The 21309-nt window shown below is 37.2% G+C and overlaps 1 long non-coding RNA gene across 10 annotated transcripts; it reads right to left on the minus strand.

Moving 5' to 3' along the window:
• Window positions 1-14285: 14285 nt before the first annotated feature.
• Window positions 14286-18429, minus strand: LOC145579088 (uncharacterized). 10 transcript variants are annotated; one of them, XR_014099010.1, is made up of 7 exons: window positions 18296-18429; window positions 17950-18159; window positions 17766-17868; window positions 16053-16158; window positions 15726-15922; window positions 15495-15632; window positions 14286-14525 (listed from the first exon to the last, which is right to left on the minus strand). It is a non-coding gene; the product is annotated as an uncharacterized LOC145579088 (long non-coding RNA). The 10 variants fall into 10 exon arrangements; XR_014099007.1 differs by lacking the exon at window positions 17766-17868 and having other exon boundaries at window positions 15726-15867; window positions 17989-18159; XR_014099004.1 differs by lacking the exon at window positions 17766-17868 and having other exon boundaries at window positions 17989-18159.
• Between the last annotated feature and the right edge of the window lie 2880 nt (window positions 18430-21309).

The following is a 21309-nucleotide window of genomic DNA, read 5'->3' on the forward strand; positions in this document are numbered from 1 at the left end:
TCGAGTCATCACGACGAGTCTAATTAACAGTCTTCTAATTAGTTTAATCAATTTGTTAAGTCCTTAATTGAGTCTAGGCACTTAGTCCCATGGTCATACACAAGAGTCAAAGCATGTCACGTACACTCACTAGTGTTAGCACTCACTTTATATAGTCACCTTGACCATGTCTTAGGTTCATGCATGAGTCGGTTTTTTCCGTCATTTGAGTTGGGGGTACATTCTATTCCTAATTTTTTCATATCTCTCCATCTACATCATCTCTCCATTCTCTACATGCTTTCCCCATATCACAATTTTCATTCTTCCTACCTTTTTCCATCTATTGCATGTTGAATAGAGTTGAGTCGAATAATTAACAACGAATATCCCTTAATTTCCCTTTCCACAGTACTTGGTCAAGGAGAGAATGACGATTAATCAAAGACAACACCTTTATTCAAGTTCAACTTTTTGATAAGCCAATCGGTCGAAAAAGGAGAGCAAAGAAGATAATGGCAAGTCAGGTAGAAGTCAACGAACTCAAGGGACAAGTGGCTAACATGGCTGAAATGTTGAAGAATCTGACTCTCCAAATCAATGACCCTATGAGACAACAGCAAATGGAGCTCATCCAGGAAAGTTTGAGCAAATTATCCAATGACTATAGATTGCAAGGCATTAGCTCACAAGGGGTCTCAGTGGACAAGGATCTTCTTCCGCAGAAGTTCAATGCCAACGACATCCCGAAATTCAAGGCAATGGATAACCCTTATTTTCATTTAAGAGCCTTTGAAATTGTAATGAATATTAAGGGAATAGACAAGAAGGTTTTTCATTCTGTGTTTTCTCTATCATTAGAAACCGTTTGTCAGTAATGGTACTTTTCTCTTGATAAAGAGAAAACCTCTAGTTGGGAGTCAATTGTAAACGCTTTCATTGATAGATATAAATGCAATATTCAAGTTGAAACTGATCATAGGGAACTTGAAATACTCAAGCAGAAAGAGAATGAAGGCTTTACTTCTTTCTTTAATAAATGGAGGGAAACTTTTTCAAAGATGGTTGAAGTCCCTACTGAAAGAGAATCCGTGAGGATGTTCATAAAAAATTTACAAGAAAAGTATTCAAAGCATTTAAAATACCGACACAACTTGAACACTTTCAAGGCTGTGTATAATATAGGCATTGACATTGAAGATGACCTTCTGAAAGATAATAGTGCGAGAGGAAAGAAGAACGATCATCCTTCTTCTTCCTCTCCCATTAATGAAGTACATGCTACGATCACTTCCAAACCACGAATCCAAAGGTCGAAAAGAGTGTTCACTCCACTTAGTATGAGTTATGAAACAGCTTTCGAAAAATTACACCACAAAGGACTAGTCATGCCCATAGGGCCTATCAAAGATCCAGTTCCAGAAGCCAGGCCACCCAAGTGGGATCCTAATAAGCACTGCAAATATCACCAAGGAAAGGGTCACGACACTGAGGAGTGTTGGAAACTCAAAGAAGCTATTCAAGATCTGATCGATGACAATAAAACTTCCGAGATTCTAGCCATCGCAGAAGATCAAACATCCTTCGACCCTTCACTCCTTATCACACCTGTAGGTAAGCTCATGATCGAGACAGCATATATAACCTCTCTTGATGAAGTGGCCGCGATTGAGGAGGATGAAAGTATTATCTTAGATAATATCAGGGAGACTGGTCAAGTCTAAAAGAAGACGTTCGAAAACTGCAAGATGTCATTGCCATGCTCTTGAATGTGGTAGAAGGATTAGCAAATCGGATGATAGTTGTTGAACAAAATTCTCACCAAGGATCTAATGAAGAACTCAATGCTCCTAAGCCACGGATAAAACGGACCATTGAAGAATACACACCAATAGGAATGACTTACAATGAAGCTTTTGACTGTCTCCACGATCAAGGTCTCATTCGCCCCATTGGTCCCAGTCAAGACCCTCCGCCTGAAAAACGGTATCCCAATTGGGACCCAAAATCTTATTGCCGATACTATAGAGGTCGTGGTCACACCACCGAAGTATGTCTCGCTCTCAAAGATCGTATTCAAGACCTCATTGATTCAAGTTTCCTTCATGTTCCTCCGCGCGACAAGAAGGCCAGGATTAGTAACAATAATAACAGTGGCTAGAAAGGAAAGAGGAACGACAATCCTTCTTCTTCCAAAGCTACCGACTCGAACAACGTTAGCATGCTTAACTTAGGTCCTTGCCTTGAACAAACGAGAGCAAAAGCGAACCTTTACACCTATTGGCATAAGTTATGACACAACATTCAATCGCCTTCATGCAAAAGGTTTTATAACTCCCATAGGACTATTTGGGGACCCACCTGTCGAGAAGAGAATGACTAGCTGGAACCCCAATGCACATTGCAAATATCATCAAGGTAGGGTCATACTACCGAGAGCTGTTGGAAGCTAAAGGAAGCAATCTAATATTTGATCGACAATAACAAGCTTCCTATACCTCCAGTCGGCAAGAAGACCGAGTGATGATAAGACACAAGACAAGAGGCGAGCTTCAAAGACAAGATTTTGTGACCTCTTTTTCTATTTCTTTTTTATTCCTTTCCCCAATAAGTCTAGCATAGGCACCGTTTTATTCTCCTTAGATTTATTTTGTAGGATCGTTATTTCTTCCCCTTTTAATAAAATGAGCATTTATTTTCTTGCTTATGATCATCGCATTGCATTGCATTCATAAAAAAAAAAAACCATGTCGAACTAAGCATAAGGTATAACAATGATTTGAGGCACCCCTTGTAGCCACATCATATCACCTTTCACCTTTTAAAAAATATGCAATCCTTTTTTGATAAACCACTTTGAGCTTCGTCTAACGATAGACCTGTCATTTTTCAACCATATCTACCTAACCTTGGGATGGGATGGTGTGCAACTTATGCAATTTTCAAAGAATGAAAGCTTGAGTGATTTTACATAAAACTCAAAAATTCAAAAAAGCAAAAATGATAAAAGTGTACAAAAGGGCAAGTATTCCAATGTCTCTGATATGAAAATGTCTTTGATATGAACACGTCTCAGATTGCGTTTCTTATCGAGTGCTCGGTACCGTGCCTGAGAAACATGAATGCCAAGTGAGTGATAAACCGCATGATCGGGATTGCCCACGCTTATAAAAAAGAGATTTGAATTTGAAAAAATGATAAAGGAAAAAGAGAGAGCAAAATATAAAGAGTTAAAACACTCAAGCATACAAATACAAAGATTCAAAAGCAAGGTTGCACACCTTGGGGGCTTATCTAGGGTCTTGAGCCTTTGTCCCTTTCTTCTTCAATCTTTAGCCTAACCACGTTACAACCCTCAAAAGACCTCTTTGAGGTATACACACACTTGTGCGAGGTTCGGCTAGAGCTACGTTCGGCCTGATTCCTAACGGATACGTAGGCAACCTCACATTGGGGTGCGACCGTAATAAACATGCATTCATATTCACATTCACACACTCACACCATGATCATATCAAAGGATTTCCAATGCTCATCCTTTTCCATTTAGAGCTAGACTTGGGGGCTTGATCCTTACATTATTAGCCTACCTAGCTTAAGAGTCACCACCATTGGACTCTTTTCAATATATTTTTCCACACACTTAGCTCTTGCGGCCTAACTTTAGTGTCACTTTCACACACTACACAGATACATGACCAAATAGTCTTTCCCTTTAGGAACCCTTTGTCATGAAATCTTAACACAACGCTGAAGCATGCCTTGTCATGTCAAAATCACTCATCACTCATCACTGCATCACAAAGTATGAAGTACTTAGCCTCCGCGCCTAAGTTACCTAAATACTTTCATTATCAAGTCAACTAGGATAGTCTAAGATGTTACAAATCCTTGTACTGTGAGAGGCAACATTAACGGATTAAGCTCATTCAACATGCACCTTCAAAAACTTTGCTTCTTTCTTTTTTCGCGTCTTTCTTTTTCGGGAGAAAGTCGATACCCTCCACCAAAAATGACGGAAATTTTTTGCTTTTTTTGCATTTTTCGAGTCGCACAATCGCACTATAATGCACACATGAGTCATGTACGTTGAGTTATGTCACCTCAAATTGAGTCTAACACATGTGTCAAAACACATTAAGTCACATAAGAGTCACACACGTGTCAAAACACATTGAGTCAACCTCAAGTCAGTCAATCACCTTAGGTCAACCCTAAGAAAAACACCAGCAAAGTCTTTTGGCAATCTTTTGATTTTTACATGATACAACCATTTAGCAAAGCTCCTGTTCGCAGTCAATCGAACGATCTCAACGAACATTCCTATCAAAGCTCTATTGTTCAGAGACGCGTGGACATTTCTTTTCAAAACTCTTTTGTTCAGAGACGCGTGGACATTTCTTTTCAAAGCTCTTTTGTTCAGAGACGCGTGGACATTTCATTCAAAGCTCTTTTGTTCAGAGACGCGTGGACATTTCTTTTCAAGCTCTTTTGTTCAGAGACGCTTGGACATTTCTTTTCAAGCTCTTTTGCTCAGAGACGCGTGGGCATCCTATTCAAGCTCTTTCTTAGAGACGCGTGGACATTTCTTTCAAGCTCTTTTGTTTAGAGACGCGTGGACATTTCTTTTCAAGCTCTTTTGCTCAGAGATGCGTGGGCATCCTATTCAAGCTCTTTTTCTCAGAGACGCGTGGGCATCCTATTAAAGCTCCATTGTTCAGAGACGAGTGAACATCCCTCTAAAAGCTCCATTGTTCAGAGACGAGTGAACATTCCTCAAAAAGAAGCTCTTTTGTTCAGAGACGAGTGAACATCAACGGCGACAAAGCACGACCACAACATCAACAACGGCGGGATGACGTTCTCTAGCTTGTGGAAGGTCGTCAAAACAAAATGCAACAAATCGGTTACTTCAGAGACGTGTGCTCGACGGTGCAAGATACGCGTTTCTTAAATCTTTCATTTGTTTTAACTAACGCTAGTTTGCAAGTATCGGCGTCACAAGAATGATTTAGGATCGCAGAACGTTTTGAATCATTCTCCGTCCCTATCGCTACTTTGACTTTCGTTTTCGAAACTTGCGTTTCTCCAAACTCAGTCAAAGTGGGGACTTCTGTAGACACCCAAATGTGTCTCCCCAAAACCAAACCCAGTGATGAATACCTTTTGCGTCGAATGATTATCGAACGAGGTGAAAGTGTGAAAGGTCAAGTGTTGCGGTTGGTTTTTATTAAATTCTTTCTTTCTGTTTTCGAAAACAACTCTATTTTATGAAAATAGTCAATCCAGTTTAGTTTGGTCCACGACAGGGGTCCAATAATTGTGTAGTTGGATGGGGCTTGCAAAGAGCTTTCCAACGATATATTATAAGCCCAATTCCGATGAATAATGAGGAAGCTATGGCTAAAATACTAAACTGGGCTCGGTTTGATCTTTACATGCGGCCCAATGATCTAGGGGAGGGCCCAATGTTAATTGTTATTTCTAAAGTTATTAGAATTGATGATAGTCTTCTAGAATTCTCTAGAAGGTTCTCCTTAATCCTAATAGGATTAGAATTAATAATTATATCTTGATAAGTTTTATTTGGAATAAAGTGTTATTTTATGAAAAATACGGTTTCAGTTTTCATACGGACTTTATAAATCGATTTTGATTCATATGTGGACTCCGTGTTGACAACGCGTAGAAATCTAGGCTGTCGCCACGCGACAGACCCTGTCGCCATGCGACAAGGTCGGTTTTGTAGCGACAGAGTGGAGTTTTATTCCTTATCAAATTCTACTTATTTCTGGACTGTTTTCTTATAAATAGGGTCCTAAACCTCCGTTTTTATGGACCGATTCACAATCATTAACAATCATCAATAATCATCATCTCTCTCTAAACTCCCTCTAGCTTTTCACAAACAAAATTCCGCATTCACGAGATCTAGAAACACCTAGCCGAGTTCGAAGTTGCCTTTGCCCTAGACGTGAAAGGTTCTAATTTCTAAGGGTTTGGTCCCTAATCTCTATTTCAATTATTTAATTTAATTGTTTGATTTTATATTTTCCTTGAAGTTACTAACGCATGTATCTTGTTATTAGAAAGAGATACGAGGCATCCAAGTAAGTACTTTAATTGTTTAATTGATATTATGATATAGAAATCATGCTTAGATTGTTATTTTGGTTCCTAGTATCATGTTAGGATGCTTTCCTTAGTATGATATTTAGGGTGATTTGCTTATATCAATTATGATTTCTAGGATGCTTCCTATTTTCTTTTCTAATATCATGTTAGTACCATGTTAGGTTTAAAGCTTTGATTTTTATTGTTTAGTGACAAGCTAGGGTTTGTTATTAATCTTGTTAGTATCATGCCTAGGATCTTGCTATTATATTTAAGCTTTATTATGAACATGATTATGATAATTATGATGATTATTATGTTGCTTGATATTATATTATTGTTATTGCTTGATCACGCCCTCTCTTGCAGGTTTAAAGGGAATTTGTACTTGCAATCACGCTTAATAAGATAATTAATAATCTTGTTTAGGCTAATTTGATTATAATTCAAGCGATCGCCAATAATAGTTTTATTTGTGCATTAAATTCAACCAACATAGATAAACAGGTTTAGGGTTAACCTATTGTTTGCATGTTAGTCAGAAAGCGCACATGAATACGAGAAGAATAAAGTAGAGGCCTATTTAGGGCAGGTTTAATCTCTTTTAGGTTGGATTTGTACCTTCATCCCCGAACCCTATTTGGTTCAAGACCTTTTGGAGTTGACGATCTCATGGATCGTTAAGGGGTGTAATCTTCACCTTGTGAACGGTTTACAAGTTCCTAAAACTTGTTGGCGACTCTTTTTCTCTAGCTTCCTTCCCTTTGGACGCCACCATGCTTAAGTGTATGATCACAGTGGGGTTCAAACTTGGGGTTAATGCTTGAAATATTCCCTACACATGGCAATTAGGAAAATTGGGAGTAAAATAGATAAGAGATAGCAAAGACTATATGTAAGATCAACCTCATGCAATTAGGAAACAACTCACACTACTAAACTTAGATTCTTCATTAGTTTAGCAATAGAAGATACATAATCAAATTGCAATAAGTAATGTCATATTCAATTCACATTTCCATGTCAAACTAAGCATACCATGCTATCTAGCCTTCTAAATCAAGGGTAGCTAATCCTATCATGAAAAACAAACAAGCAATCTCATACAATCAATTTAATTGTAAATCAAACATCGAAACTTCTCCCAAGTTTACATAACTAACCATTAGGTTGAGCTTCACCCAACCCCTAGCAAAGAAGACTACTCACAACTCATCTTAAGTGACATGCAAACAAGGGTTAGGGTTCTAACTACTTTAATGATTTGGGAAAAGTGATTAACTAATGAATAAACTATCATCCAACAACAAATTATCAAGAACTAAAGAGACTTAACTAAAATGCAATGACAAAGTAAAATCAGAAATTAATTAGAGAAAATTAGAAGAAAGTTACTAATTGAGGCTTTAAATGTTGATTATAATGTGTCAAATCTTGAGAATAATCCTTGAAACTCACTATTACAATGATTAATTTGATGAAAACTAAGCTAATTATCAAAATGGATTGTTTCAAACTAAGAGGAGATGCTAAAAACTATGCTACTGCTGTCTATTTTCCAAATAAACTAAAGGGGAAGTATTTATACTCCCCAAATGACATAGGTTAATCGCGTCAAAATAAAACAGATTTCCATCAAGGAGCGCCCGCTCCTGAGCGCCCGCTCCTGAGCGCCCGCTCCTGAGCCAGGAGAGTCCGCTCTGTATAGCTTCATGCCCACTTCTGCTTGCCTCAGAAAGAGGCAGAATCGAAAGTGTTGAGGAGGAGCGCCCGCTTCGAGGAGGGTGCACGCCCGCTCCTCCGTTCTTCGATGAAGGGCAGATTCTACTTGTTTGGGGAGGAGTGCCTGTTCGAAGAGGGTGCACGTCCGCTCCTCCCTGCCGCAGTGTTGTGGCAGAATGTAGCTAAGCAGGGAGGAGCGCCCGCTCCAAGGAGGGTGCACGCCCACTCCTCACTACTTCAGAATGTAGGCAGGAAGTTGGGACATGGTTGGAGCGCCCGCTCCTGGTATCCATTCTCTATTTTCTTGCCTTGAACTCCATTCCGAGCTTTGATTGCTTGTCAAAGTGAGTCAAAACACCTGAAAATTATGGACAAACACATACAAAGAGGGGGAAAGGCCGAGACACAACATTTATATACCAAACGGGTTAGAAAGATGGGAAAAGATTGCAAAATCGAGTTTAAATCAACACAATAGGTGGTCAAATAAACCACTTATCTAATCCCCCCTAAGCTAGTCAAATGCTTGTCCTCAAGCAATTCAAATTTTCCTAAAACAAACCAACAGATCAATTTTCTCAAAGAAAAGCACATGCATAGATAAAAGAATCCTTAAGCAATACACTCGAGCATGAGGTATATGCCTAAGATCAACCATGGTCATGACTAGCCAAGGCCTAGCTAACCTTCCTGAAAATACTCAACCTAGGCCTATTCAACACATCTTACCGCGTTCCCATCATAGAGTTCAAATCCCCCCTAATGGTAGTGTCTCATGACTCCTCGAAGGAGCCGGAAAAACATAGATAAAGCGGGTTTTAAAACACTCGACATCTCAATGAAAAAGTACCCTCTCCATATGCTTGCGAATAAACATGGGAATCATGCTGTGCCTGGCCGCAGCGGGCTATGCCTGGGGATAGCTCGTGCCGGGCCGTGCTGTGCCTGCTTCTTGGCAGGCCGTATCAATTTTTGGCACACCCCAGCCCACAGCACGGCACGACCCACGTTCCTGGTGGGCCGTGCCGTGCTGGGCAGCGGGCCGGCCTAGTATTTTAATATTTATTTTAAAATATATATATATATATATATATATTTTTTTTTAAACAACTTTAAAATTTAGTTTAAATATATAACTTTATTAATTTATGTTTATGTTTTTGTATTATTAAATTACTCCGTATTATTTAGCAAAAAACAATAATGCATATAATTAAAAAAATTTACGAGTGCGATAAACCGATAACACAAAAATAGCCATTGGAGAAGTAGCCGTTTATGGCTGTTGGGGAAAACGACTACTTTCTCCTCTCTAACGGCTACATTTGCACGGGCCGTGCCACGAAGAAACCTCTTAGGCTGTCTTTTCTCAAGATCTAGGGTTGCGAAGCATTTGTCAAAAGATTAATTTCTAACAAACTTCACCCCAAATCTGACAAGGTTTTCTTTGTGGGCTACCTAAAAGAAACCAAGGGGTGTTACTTCCACAAAAAATCAGAGAACAAAGTGTTTATTGCTCGCGATGGTGCCTTTTCGGAGAAGGAACACCTTTCCAAAATGACATGTGGGAGGAAAATAAAACTCGATAAAGTTCGAGAGGACGAGGAAAAAAATCAAATTGACAGTCAAAGTGCTCAAACATCATCTATTAACGTTGGTTAAAATGTGCAAAGTCAAACCGACAATGCAAATGCTCAGTCCATTACCATACGTAGTCACAGAGGCCAAAGTCTCAACCTGATAGATATCTTGGTGTCGTATTAACTGAGAATCAGGACATCCTAGTAGTGGATGGAGACGAACCGACAACCTAGAAGCAAGCTATGGTGAGCTCCGACTCTGCTAAATGGCAAGAAGCCATGAGATCTGAAATGGACTCCATGTTTGAAAATCAAGTATGGGACTTGGTTGATTTACCCGAAGGTTACACACCTATCGGATGTAAATGGATTTTCAAATTGAAAACCGACAAAGATGGAAATGTATTCATTTACAAAGCTAGACTTGTAGCAAAAGGTTACAGGAAAATTCACGGTGTTGATTATGATGAAACCTTTTCTCCTGTCGCAATGCTTAAGTCTGTTTAAATCATCTTAGCGATTGCTTCATATTACAATTATGAAATATGGCAGATGGACGTCAAAACCGTCTTCCTCAATGGAATTTTGGAAGAAACTGTGTATATGACACAGCCTGAAGATTTTGTCGACCAAAACAATGCTGGAAAAGTATGCAAGCTTAAAAAGTCCATTTATGGGTTAAAGCAAGCAAGCAGAAGTTGGAATCTACGATCCAATGAAGCTATCGGTAAATTTGGTTTTATCAAGAATCCAGATGAATCTTGGGTTTACAAGAAGGTCCGTGGGAGTGACATCGACACAAGCTTCCAAACAGACAGAGACGATTTCAAATCGTAGTAAGGATACGTATTATGTCTAAATGGAGGAGCGTTTAGTTAGAAGAGTGCTAAGCAAAGCACAACTGCAAATTCTAAAACTGAAGCCGAATACTTGGCAGCTGCTGAAGCAGCTAAGGAGGCAGTTTGGATTCGTAAGTTCGTTGGTGAACTTGATGTTGTACCCTTCATCAAGGGTCCAATAACCCTCTATCGTGACAAAAATGGAGCTATTGCTCAGGCAGAGAGCCAAGGGAACATAAGAAGGTCAAACATGTCAAGCGGCGATTTCATATCATAAGGGAATGAAAGTCAGAGGGTGAAATCAAAATTTGTAATGTTGGAATGGGCAACAATGTAGCTGATCCACTTACTTAACCTTTGCCTCAAGTGAAATACAACAAGCACGTTAAGGCAATGGAAATCAGACACATTGGTGATGCCTTTGAAATCCTTGTTAGGTGTTTTAATTAATTTTAAACATTTTAATGTAAAACACTATGATGAACCATTCAAATTTTGGAGTAATTTAATTTCATGAAATTTTATCACTCCGTTTCTATTTAATTGTGGTTTAGGATTAAATATTGTGTCCATTCGATTTTGAGAATATTCAAAATAGGGTATCAAGACCAGTCTTGGATTAAGAAACACCTATTAAGTGAACATTGAATATTGTAATAAAAAATTATCCCTAATCGAGGTCATTTAAATGATGGACGATTAATGACCATTTGAGATTAGTGTGTAGTTTGATTTATAGCACTGTTTCTTGTGCTCTAAGGACATGATTGTCATAAATCATTTGAACGGGTATTGGTTTAGAACCATACCGGATCAACCTGTGAGAATACTTTAAGAGATTTAAAAATCTTCATAAGTAAACCTCTCATTATGGCTATCTGAACCTCTTTCCTTGACCATGAGCATTGTGAGTTCTCTTGTTTGAGTAGTAGTCCGTTTTGATGTTTATCAAATGTCTGCCGTACACGGGGATTATAACGGTAACACTCGGGTGGCTAGGTCCTCTTAGTAAGAGAAGCTGATAGTACAAGACTGTGAATGTCTCCCTATTAACAATAGGGAACATTTCTTTGTTGTTTACAAGGCCTCTCGAAGAGCGAGACTGTGAAAATGCATGGCCGTGCTCAGATGAATTTTAAGAAATCATTTTCTTATTGATAGTCGAACTCGGATTTCGATAATCACTTCTACACGTAATAAGGATGACGAATAATATTACCTTATAGTCCATGAATAGACATTAAGTGACACAGGAAATATGTTATACACAAAAGTGCACTTGTCCGGAAGGAAAAGTGGGAGATTGATAGGAATGATGTCTTTCGAACAAGTATTATATTCCGATAGAGGGTTCGGAATTATTAGAAAGCTAATCATTTAGTGAGGTCAAGTGATTGGAATGCCTAGTTGGAGGCTACTTCCAATCAGTAATATTAATGTATAATTAATATTACAGCTTAATCTTGACTAAACCCTTCGGGTCACACCTAAGCGACAAACGATCCGTCACGAAAAATTAATCCAAAAGTAATTAATGAGTAGCTCGAGTATTATGAACATAGACGTCAGAAATCGAGCTAGGAGCGTCGATATTGAGCGTCGCAAATCTAGTCGAATTAATTAAGACGATTACCAAAATACCAATTAATCAACAATTACCAAAATACCCCTAGCATCAGAATGCCCTGAGCAAATCGAGTGCTAGGGGCAAGTGGTGCTAGCTGAAAGGAATGGTTTCCTTCGAACAGGTGTATTATTTCGATAGAGGGTTCGAAACTATTGGAAAGTTATTTATTTAGTAAGTTCAAGTGATCGGAATGCCTAGGTGGAGGCCGCTTCCGATCAGTAATATTAATGCATAATTAATATTACAGCTTAATCTTGACTGAACCCTTCGGGTCACACCCAAGAAACTAACGATCCGACGCGATGAATTAATCTGAAAAGAATTAATGAGTTACCCGAGTATTATGAACAAAGACGTCAGGTTTCGAGCTTAGAGCGTTAGAACCGAATCTCAAAAGTCGAGCCAAAATTTAGGAATTGGCGAGACGGGAAAATGCTTCAAGTAACAACTAAAAACCCTTGCCACGCGAAGGCTAGGGAAGCGTTCCAAATAGAAGCGTGCCACGTGACAGCACGACAAGGTGGCGGCATGCCACGTGGCAGCGCGCCACGTTGGTAATGCCATGTGTCAACGGGCTGTGGACACGGGTGACGGGTCATGGACGCGGGTTGAAGGGTGGCGGCCCAACTAAACCAAACTTGGGGCTCAAGGTTGGGTGCCACATGGTTAGCTCACAATGCATGTGAGTTTCCCTTGGGGAGAAAGTGAGGAAGTGGTCCTCACCTAACCATGTGGCACTTGTTACTTTGTTATTCCTTGGTTTATTTAACTAAGGATTGAATTTAACATTCTTTCTATGTGGGATCTTTTGTGAAAAATTCCCACATTGTAAGATGAGTGGAATTCACAATGAAACACTCCTTATAAATAGCCAAGGCATACCTTGGGATTGTTCACTTGAGTAAGAGCTTAATTAGGCATCTCCAGTTGAGAGAAAACCTATAAGTTCATAAATTATTTGGGTAGTCTTTTTGGTCGGACCTGGTTAACCTCTAAGTATTGGACCGGTCAGGTCGAGTTGCGGGTGGACTTTCGTTGGAGGTCCTTGCCATTTGTGAGGCTCGGCTTTTCTCAAGTAAGAGCTCCGTCCGAGTGAGCGAAGCATGCTTCAAGGGTAAATTAGTCTTTTCTCTATTCTTGTTAATTATGCATTTTGTTATATTAATTGTGAGTTTGTTCTTGGGATCGAGTTTTATTTCCGCGGTGAGTCGGACTCATCGAAACCCAACAGCGGTATCGGAGCCTTGCTCATTTATTTTTATAACAAATAATTTTCAAGGTGTTTTTTATTGATTTATATTTCTGGTTTATGTTGCTAATTAGATTAGTAGCTCGGTTTTATTATTTTAAACCTGTTTTAAAGCAGATTATGGCCCCCGAACTTAGATTTCGCCCAAAAATAGTGAATTTTCAGTGGAAATAGCGTTCTGGAAATGTTTTGATCCTTTTAGGACTGTAAAAAAGGCCAAAATCTTACCAGAAATGCCTTTTTTCGAGGGTTTTTCGTTTTGACGAAATTTTTTAAATCTTTTAACCTTGAATCTTAATAGTATATTTATGGTGATTATGTATATGGTTCTTTAAGATGTTTCTGCAATTTTTGACCTCTTTAAGCATGGTTACTTTGTAGTAATTAGTGCTTGAAAGATTGGTTAAATTTTCACATAATTGCAAATCCATTGCATTAAGTGTGAAAAATTTATTCTTTGAGGCTTCTAAGTACTAAAGATCCAATATTTAATTGTTTTAAGTGGTTGGAACTTTGAGTTACTAAATTCCATGAATTTTTGGTTGAACTTTTGGTTTAATCATGTATTAAGTTGATTGGAATCATAAAGTTTGAATCTTGTGATAGAAATTTCATTTATCTTCATATTGGAAGATATAATTTTTCAAGGATTCACAAGTTAAAGTTAGAATCTTTATCTGAATTTTATGTTCATAATTCCAACTCCCCTTTATTTTGTCAAATCTCATGATTAATTTAAATGAATTAAATTAATACACTAGTAGAAAAAATGCTATTTGTAACTGGCGGAATTGACTTTTTGTAACTGACATTGTTGGTTGCGAATGCAACTGTTACAACTAGTGATAATTATTCGTAACCGGCTAATGTTAGTTACAAATAATGTATTATTCGTAACTGGCTTAACCTAACGCCAGTTACAAATAGGCTATTTTCCAAGTTAGAAAGCATACTATTTGTAACTGGTGTTAAGTTATACCGGTTACAAATAAAGTATTATTTGTAACTGGCATAGCCTAACGCCAGTTACGAATAGTTTTTTTATTATTAAAAAAATAATAATAAAATGGTAGTAGTAGCAAATTCCTCTACTGCCACCACCCGTACACTATATTTATATTTTTTTTAATGTAAAGACCATTAATAACTATCAATCGAACCAATATAAGACCAACTTTAAGCAACATCTTGTAAATTATATTGAATTGATGTACTTGTAAATTACAAATATTTCTCTCACAATTCACAATAAATAATACTCTATACTAAAAAAAGCTAGTTAGTTAATTGATATAATGGTCAACCTTCAAATTTTGACGATTTTTTCGATTTTGTCTCTGTCTGCTTCACAAATTTGACTGTTATGTATGGGATAAAAGCAGTTCACACTGAGCACTTGATATTGCGACAGAATTCTGCATGGGAAAGAAATATATACATAAACAAAAGCCAAAATTAAAAAATGGTTGTTTCAGACAGTCACCAAGTGAACTCTTCCATTCCAACATGGTCAATGCATCAAACTAAGGAGATATAAAAGAAATTAAACATAGGTTAGCAGATACTTGGTGCCTGAACTAGCTCAAATTTCAGTTTCTTAGGTGTCTGAAATAGCACAATCTATAAGTAAAAACATCAGGATAGATATGTCAGGCACAAAGGAGGATGTAGATAAAGCTTTTTTCCCCTTGTGTATATACAACTTGAGTACCACTGCACACTTAATTATGTTAAGGATGATATAGAAAACAATGTAAAATAATGCAGCATAGCTCTAATTACACTCTCTGTAGTCTGGTGCTTACGTATCTATAGTACAAACTAAAACTAGAGGATACATATAGTACCAATCTATCTCCCTAGAAACATCAACTTTACATTTAATGTTAGGGCAATAGAAATCATAAATAAGACACAAGTCTTAGCACAGTTTAAATCATTAAGGGGGCATTTGGTTCACATAGTGGTATGGGTTTGGAATCAGGTTGGGGGTTTAGGTGGTATCAGGTTGGAACTCGATACTTAATACCATGTGTATGGTTCAATTATGGAATGGAATCTCTCACGATTCCCTCCTTTTATTTGATACCTAAGGGAATGGAATGGGCCAAACCCACCTCCCCCCAAGGTTTCTAAACCCCATATATCTCATGGGAATGAGGTATGGGTTTAAAATTCATACTTTTGACAACCAAACATATGGTATGGGTTTTAGTCAATCCAAACCCATACCTCATACCTATATTCCGAGATCCAAACACCCCCTAAGAGGCTTTAACTATCATGAAAATCACAAAAGTCAAAATAAAATGACAGAGCATCTGCATGGGATGCAGGAAATAGCATGGACAGTTGCTTGTGAAAGAAAAAAGAACACATATTACCTTCGTCTTGATGCCTCAAAGGTATCAGAACCAGGAAGTGGAAAACCTCCGATTTTATAAGCCTTGCCATCATTAGAAATATCAGATCTTTCGTAGAACATCCGATGAAAAATAGATTATATAGGATTGATAACTGGTCTGCATGTTAACAGCAACAAAAGAGGATCAAATGAAGATATAATTAAAGTGAAACTCACTTTCCGAGACCTAAATAGGTGAACATGATGTTACCTTATAAATTCTGGGAAGAAAGTGGCAAATGCAAACTCATCACTTGGGTCACCCCTGAAATTAGTTTCTGATCTTCTCTGCGAGTATCTCAGGTAGATCCAGCTCATATATGTACCAAAGATGGGAAGGTAAGCTGTCAAATCTGCCAAGAAAAAGCTTGCAATGATCGACAGGAGAATCATGATAGACGGTAGCTACTGCATTATAATAACACAAAAGCCGTGATATAATCAGAATTTTATATTTTAGTATATATTTTGCATATTTAGGTGTTTGTAAATTTTGTACATCTTTTTAAGGATAGTGTTGTTGGGAGGTAAAAAATACCTTAGCCTTGATGCCAATTACAGAAAGCTCCTGATCTGGGACGATTTGCTTGATACCAACCAAAAATCCTGCAAGCACTCCATGGAAGCCAGAGATTGGCATACAGCTGCAGAAGATGAAAAGGTTATGTATCAGTAAATGAAATGGAAAGAGCTTAATGCAGTGTAGGGATTAACAAGAAACTGATTTTGTACATCCAGATAAGGTTTAGGACAAGTAATGTAACTAAAGTTGGCTAAAGTCAAAATCAAGCACTTCCTTAAACCAAAATGACAATAATGGATAGGAATATATACAGATACACTCTGATCATAGATCCCTATTCCCAGGACTTTCAAGACCCAACATTAATTTCTTATAAAAGGTATAATACTCATACTTAACTGTGCAGGAGAATATTCTAGTCAAACCTAATTAGTACAACAAGTTATTAAAACCATAAGATCTTTTAAGAACCATAAATTTAAAAAATAAAAATAAAATTTAGATTGAAAATCCAGTGATAACAAACTATTAATTCTATTAGTAACACCACAACCAAAAATGTACCGGCTGCTGGCAAAGTGCTAAGTCCTGGAATTGGGTAGCAGAATTTTGTTTGTATGAACTCTAAATGAATGGAAGAGCAATACTGGGTACAAAAATCATACAAGATACAAACATGTGCGCTAAAAGATATCTGATGTAGCTCAAGGGTCACAAGAGTAGATAATGAGGACAAGACGGAGATGACAGAGTGGAGAGATAGCTGAAAGAAGAGAACTCAGGCAGAAAAGTGAGTTAGAGAGTAAAGGAGGAGAATTGATCAACAAAGAAAATACTACGTCCAGGGCAGAGCTAAAAATAGCATGTTAGGCATCAATGACGCAAGAAACTAAAGATGCTAGGGAGCACCATCACACAGGAAAGCCTTGCTACTTTGATTGCCTCATGTTGACTATCAAAGTCAGAGTTTTAAGTTACATTATGTCTTTAAAATAGCTAATATGACTTTCTATTTAGTTTCAGTTACATAAATTCAAGGCATTCAAGTGGTGCTTAGAAAGATGGTTGAAAAAACTGATTAATATATGGATCTACCCATATGACAATTGACAAATCCCATTAATTCTAATTGAACGGAGATTTATAGTGAGCTTTTGATTCACAAATCACAAGACTGTCAAATCTTGCAAAATGTTCCATGACTAACAGCACTCATCCTGCATGCTGAGTTCTGTGTCTGAATGGGTAAGAGACATGATGATAAGAACTTAAATCATTAATGAACAAATAGTAAGCTACTAATAAAATACAATGGTATTATGAGTCAAATGAAATTCAAACTTTTAGTGATTAATCTAAAAGTTTTTGGTTGATTAGAGTTGCTGCTATATATAATACCATTTTTTTCCACATGCTGCTAAAATATTAAACCTCAATGAACTTTTAACAAATTGCAGCAAGAAAATCTACAACTTGCGATTTGGATAAAATTATTTTAACTCAACCAAATCATGTTTTAGTCATAAAGAATAAGCTCAACTCTCTCATAAACATCAAACACAAAAGAAGAATATGGGGATAGATACCAATCAACATGAAACTGAATTTTAATTATTAACAAAGAATTTTGCCTGTCAACTCTATTAGATAAAAACCTTCTACATAAATGTTTTGGAACATCATAATCATACCTATCATTTAAAAGGCACGTATTCAACCAAACCTTACCCCGATGAGATCTCGGCATCTTATTACCTTTTACATGATATTTCATCACAATCAGAACTATATTTAGACCTTCAGCAAACTAAAATTTCCAATTCTACCGAGGCTAGATTCACATAAATAAAACCACAGTTACATGTCTAATAATGAGCAAAAATACACAACCAATAACTATAAATAATTTTACCAGATATCTAACTCAAGTATAGCTAAGAGGTTGGGTGACCTGATGTAGTATCATATCCAAAGAGCAATTCTAGCAAACTCAAATGGTGGTGATGCTTTACGATTTCGGAATCATCCTACTACTCGCCAAATGATGGTGAGGAATTACAAGCTCCGGTATCTCTCTCTTGCGCTCGAAACCCAAATTTGAAAGTATCATGTAATGAAACCCCTAAACATCCATTAAATTAAATTAAAAAAAAAAAGCGAAAACAAACCCTAGAATTTCATATTTTTATTTCTTGAATAATTGGTTAGCTTAGAATTAATTAAAATATAAATAAATTAGGAGGAGATCGTGGGCGTACCTTGTTGATAACTTCCATAATTGAGTTTTGGAGGAGCTTCAGAGCAGATTCAGAGGAGAATGAAAAAGGGTGGTTGTGAAAAAATGTGGTAATTGATAAGGTAGGTTGTATGCCGTAGGAGGAAAAGTATCCTAATTTCTAAAAAAGAAAAAAAAAAAAATCGTGAGTAGCATTTGTAACTGGCCTTAGTAAAACCCATTACATTTAATTAAGTCAATAAAGTTTGACTTGCTATTTGTAACTGGCTTTTTTAATGCCCCATACTAATAATTGGTCAGTCTATCTTTGACCTAATATTTGTAACTGACTTTAGTTATGCCAGTTACTAATGCTACTTTATTTGTAACCTGCATTAGCTATGTCAGTTACTAATGCCCTTGTAGTAACTAACATAATTTATGTCAGTTACTAATAGGGCGTTACAAATAGCATTTTTTCTACTAGTGATAGTGAGAATAGCCTTATATATTTTATTGCATCAAGTTGAACCAATTTTATTAAAGAATAGTTCTTGGGAATAATTTTGGTTGTGTGCACTTTGATGAATTTTATTTAAGTTGGACTTGTAATAATTTTTCATTTATGCACATTAAATTAATTCTAAAATTAATTTGAAATTAATTATTTAAAGTCACGCAAAATTCGGGTTTAATCCCGAGAGTGTGGCACGCATACCAAGGCACACTACCCTCGGCCAGCCGGGCTGCTAAGCAACCCACATGTGGCTGCCAAGGGCTGGTGCGATTGGTGCGCGCCAAACACTAGCAGCGTGGCTAGTGCGCCAAGTCGCAACAACAACACAGCAGCACCAGCGAGGCAGCAGCGCGTTGCGGCCGTGCTATGTGTGTGCATGCTGTTGCCTATGTGCGAGCAGTGTGTGCGTGCTGATGTGTTGCAAGGGGTGCGTGTGTGTGCTTGGTGATGTTGCGGGGAGTGTGTGTGGGGTGTGCTACGTGCTTGCGGCACGATGCGCACAACCCCACACTTGGCACTTTAGCCCCGGGTTTTAAGGCAATGCTATTTTGCGGATAAGGCCGTTTTATTCAATCTAATTAATTTAATTATATTTTGTTTTAATTATTTTAATTAAAATTTTGAGGTTAGGCCTCAGTTTTGAGCGGCATTGGAAAAATTTTATTTTGGCAAAATTTTGGGTTTACCGGCTTAGTTAATTGGATTAATTAAGATGGATGCGGAATTTAGTGGGAGCTTCAATTTTAATTGCTCTAATTTACATAATCAATTAAAAAAGTTTGACTAGTTTTAATTAGGCGCGTTAATCGAATTAACAACCTAAATTAGTTACTAGTTTACGCGTGTTTGTGCATTGTTACTTGTTTATCGTTGTAAAATGCATGGGCCATTCACAAATAGTTAATGGATGAATGGAATGTATATTCTCCCGCACGTTTTATAAGAATGGCAACAAGTGGGTCCCGATTAGAATAGAAAATACGGACTGCGTTCCGTCTCGCATTTTTGTAAATCTAAATAAGGTCTGCAAACCGTTGAGTATTTTTGTACCTTAATATTTAGATTAGTCCTAATCGTAGATACTAGTATTTGCACAATTTTGGTTATGTCTTGAAGAAGGAGGGTCTTGGAAGACAAAGGCATGAAGTTGCAAAAGACGACCCTTGAAGACACAAGGGGTCATGCTAGTTGCCAAATGCATCATTTATATATGTTTTTGATATATATTTATGATTATATATATATGAATTATATGTTAGATGCATGTTTAGGATTTCGAATGTTGGGATGATTAATTAAGTTCACTTAAATCAACCAACATAGAAACCCTAGGTCCCTAAAATATTGAGTAAAACTTGCCATTCCAAAACAACACTTATCACCTATTGAGAGTAGTGATGGGCTACGCCAAAGCGAGGCATCACTATTACTCCCTAGGATACGTAAGGTATGTTGATGAGTTTGCCATGCAAGACATCGCATACATGTTGGTTTTGGTTATACTCAACGATATGAGTGATGGAGTCCTAACATGTCGTGGCAAAGTGGATAAGTTGTTGAGAGAGCATTAGATGCGACGATTTATCTAACCAAGAGTGGCTTGGAGCCATTAGCAAAGAGTTGCTTACCTTAGAATATTGAGTGTTAAGACAAGCCAAAGCATGCTTAATAACTCATTGATTCTTTGGATCTTGGAATAGCCTTATTCTCGCCAAATGGGGACAAATTAAATGCGTGGATAAGACGCTTAATAAGATTGAAAGTTTGCATGAATGCTTTTAAATTTCAAACTTATTATGTTATTTTCTTGATAAATAGTTATGCTTTGCACTTATATTTGTAGAATTCCAATCAAACTATATTGTTTTCCATGATTGGTAAAGGAAATCTTTAAGAATATTTCTCAAAGAAAGGAGAGACATTTCTAAAATACAATTCTCATAAATGACTTTTATAAGTACGAAAGGACGGTTGGACATCATGTATTCAAAATACTAGGTAATTTTGGTAAACATGAAGTAATGAGTTGAAAACTCAAATTGTCAATGCTCGACAACCAACATATCTTTTCGCTTTGTACACTAGTGAGTACAACTCATTGATGTATTAATTCAAGTACGAATTAAAGGAAAAGATGGAACTTTGTTATACGGCGCACTAGATGCTTAGTCATGCCTAACAAAGTATAAAAGTCAAAGACTCTTACAGAAATGGCTCTTAAAGATTATGAGATGAAGTATGATAAGAAATATAGGAAACAAGGAACAAAGAAAAGGAATAAGATTCCATTTCTACTAAAGAGTTCATGTTAACTTAGCAAGTTATTATCTTCACAAGTATCAGATACTGCTTGAGTGTTCCACTTTGAAAGTGACCTCAAATTATTGAAGATAAGCTAATTTATCGACTTACAAGCTTAGAATGAAGCAAGAAGAGCTACATCAGTTGTAAGGTCATATGCTTTGTTTAAAGACCTTTTAAGCTAAGGCTGGAACAAATAAATGGTTATTGTGTTCCATAATCAGTAAACAATCCGTTAA

The sequence above is a fragment of the Chenopodium album genome, chromosome 14 (genome assembly GCF_948465745.1).
Source record: "Chenopodium album chromosome 14, dcCheAlbu1.1, whole genome shotgun sequence".
In the NCBI taxonomy this organism is placed as follows: domain Eukaryota; kingdom Viridiplantae; phylum Streptophyta; class Magnoliopsida; order Caryophyllales; family Amaranthaceae; genus Chenopodium; species Chenopodium album.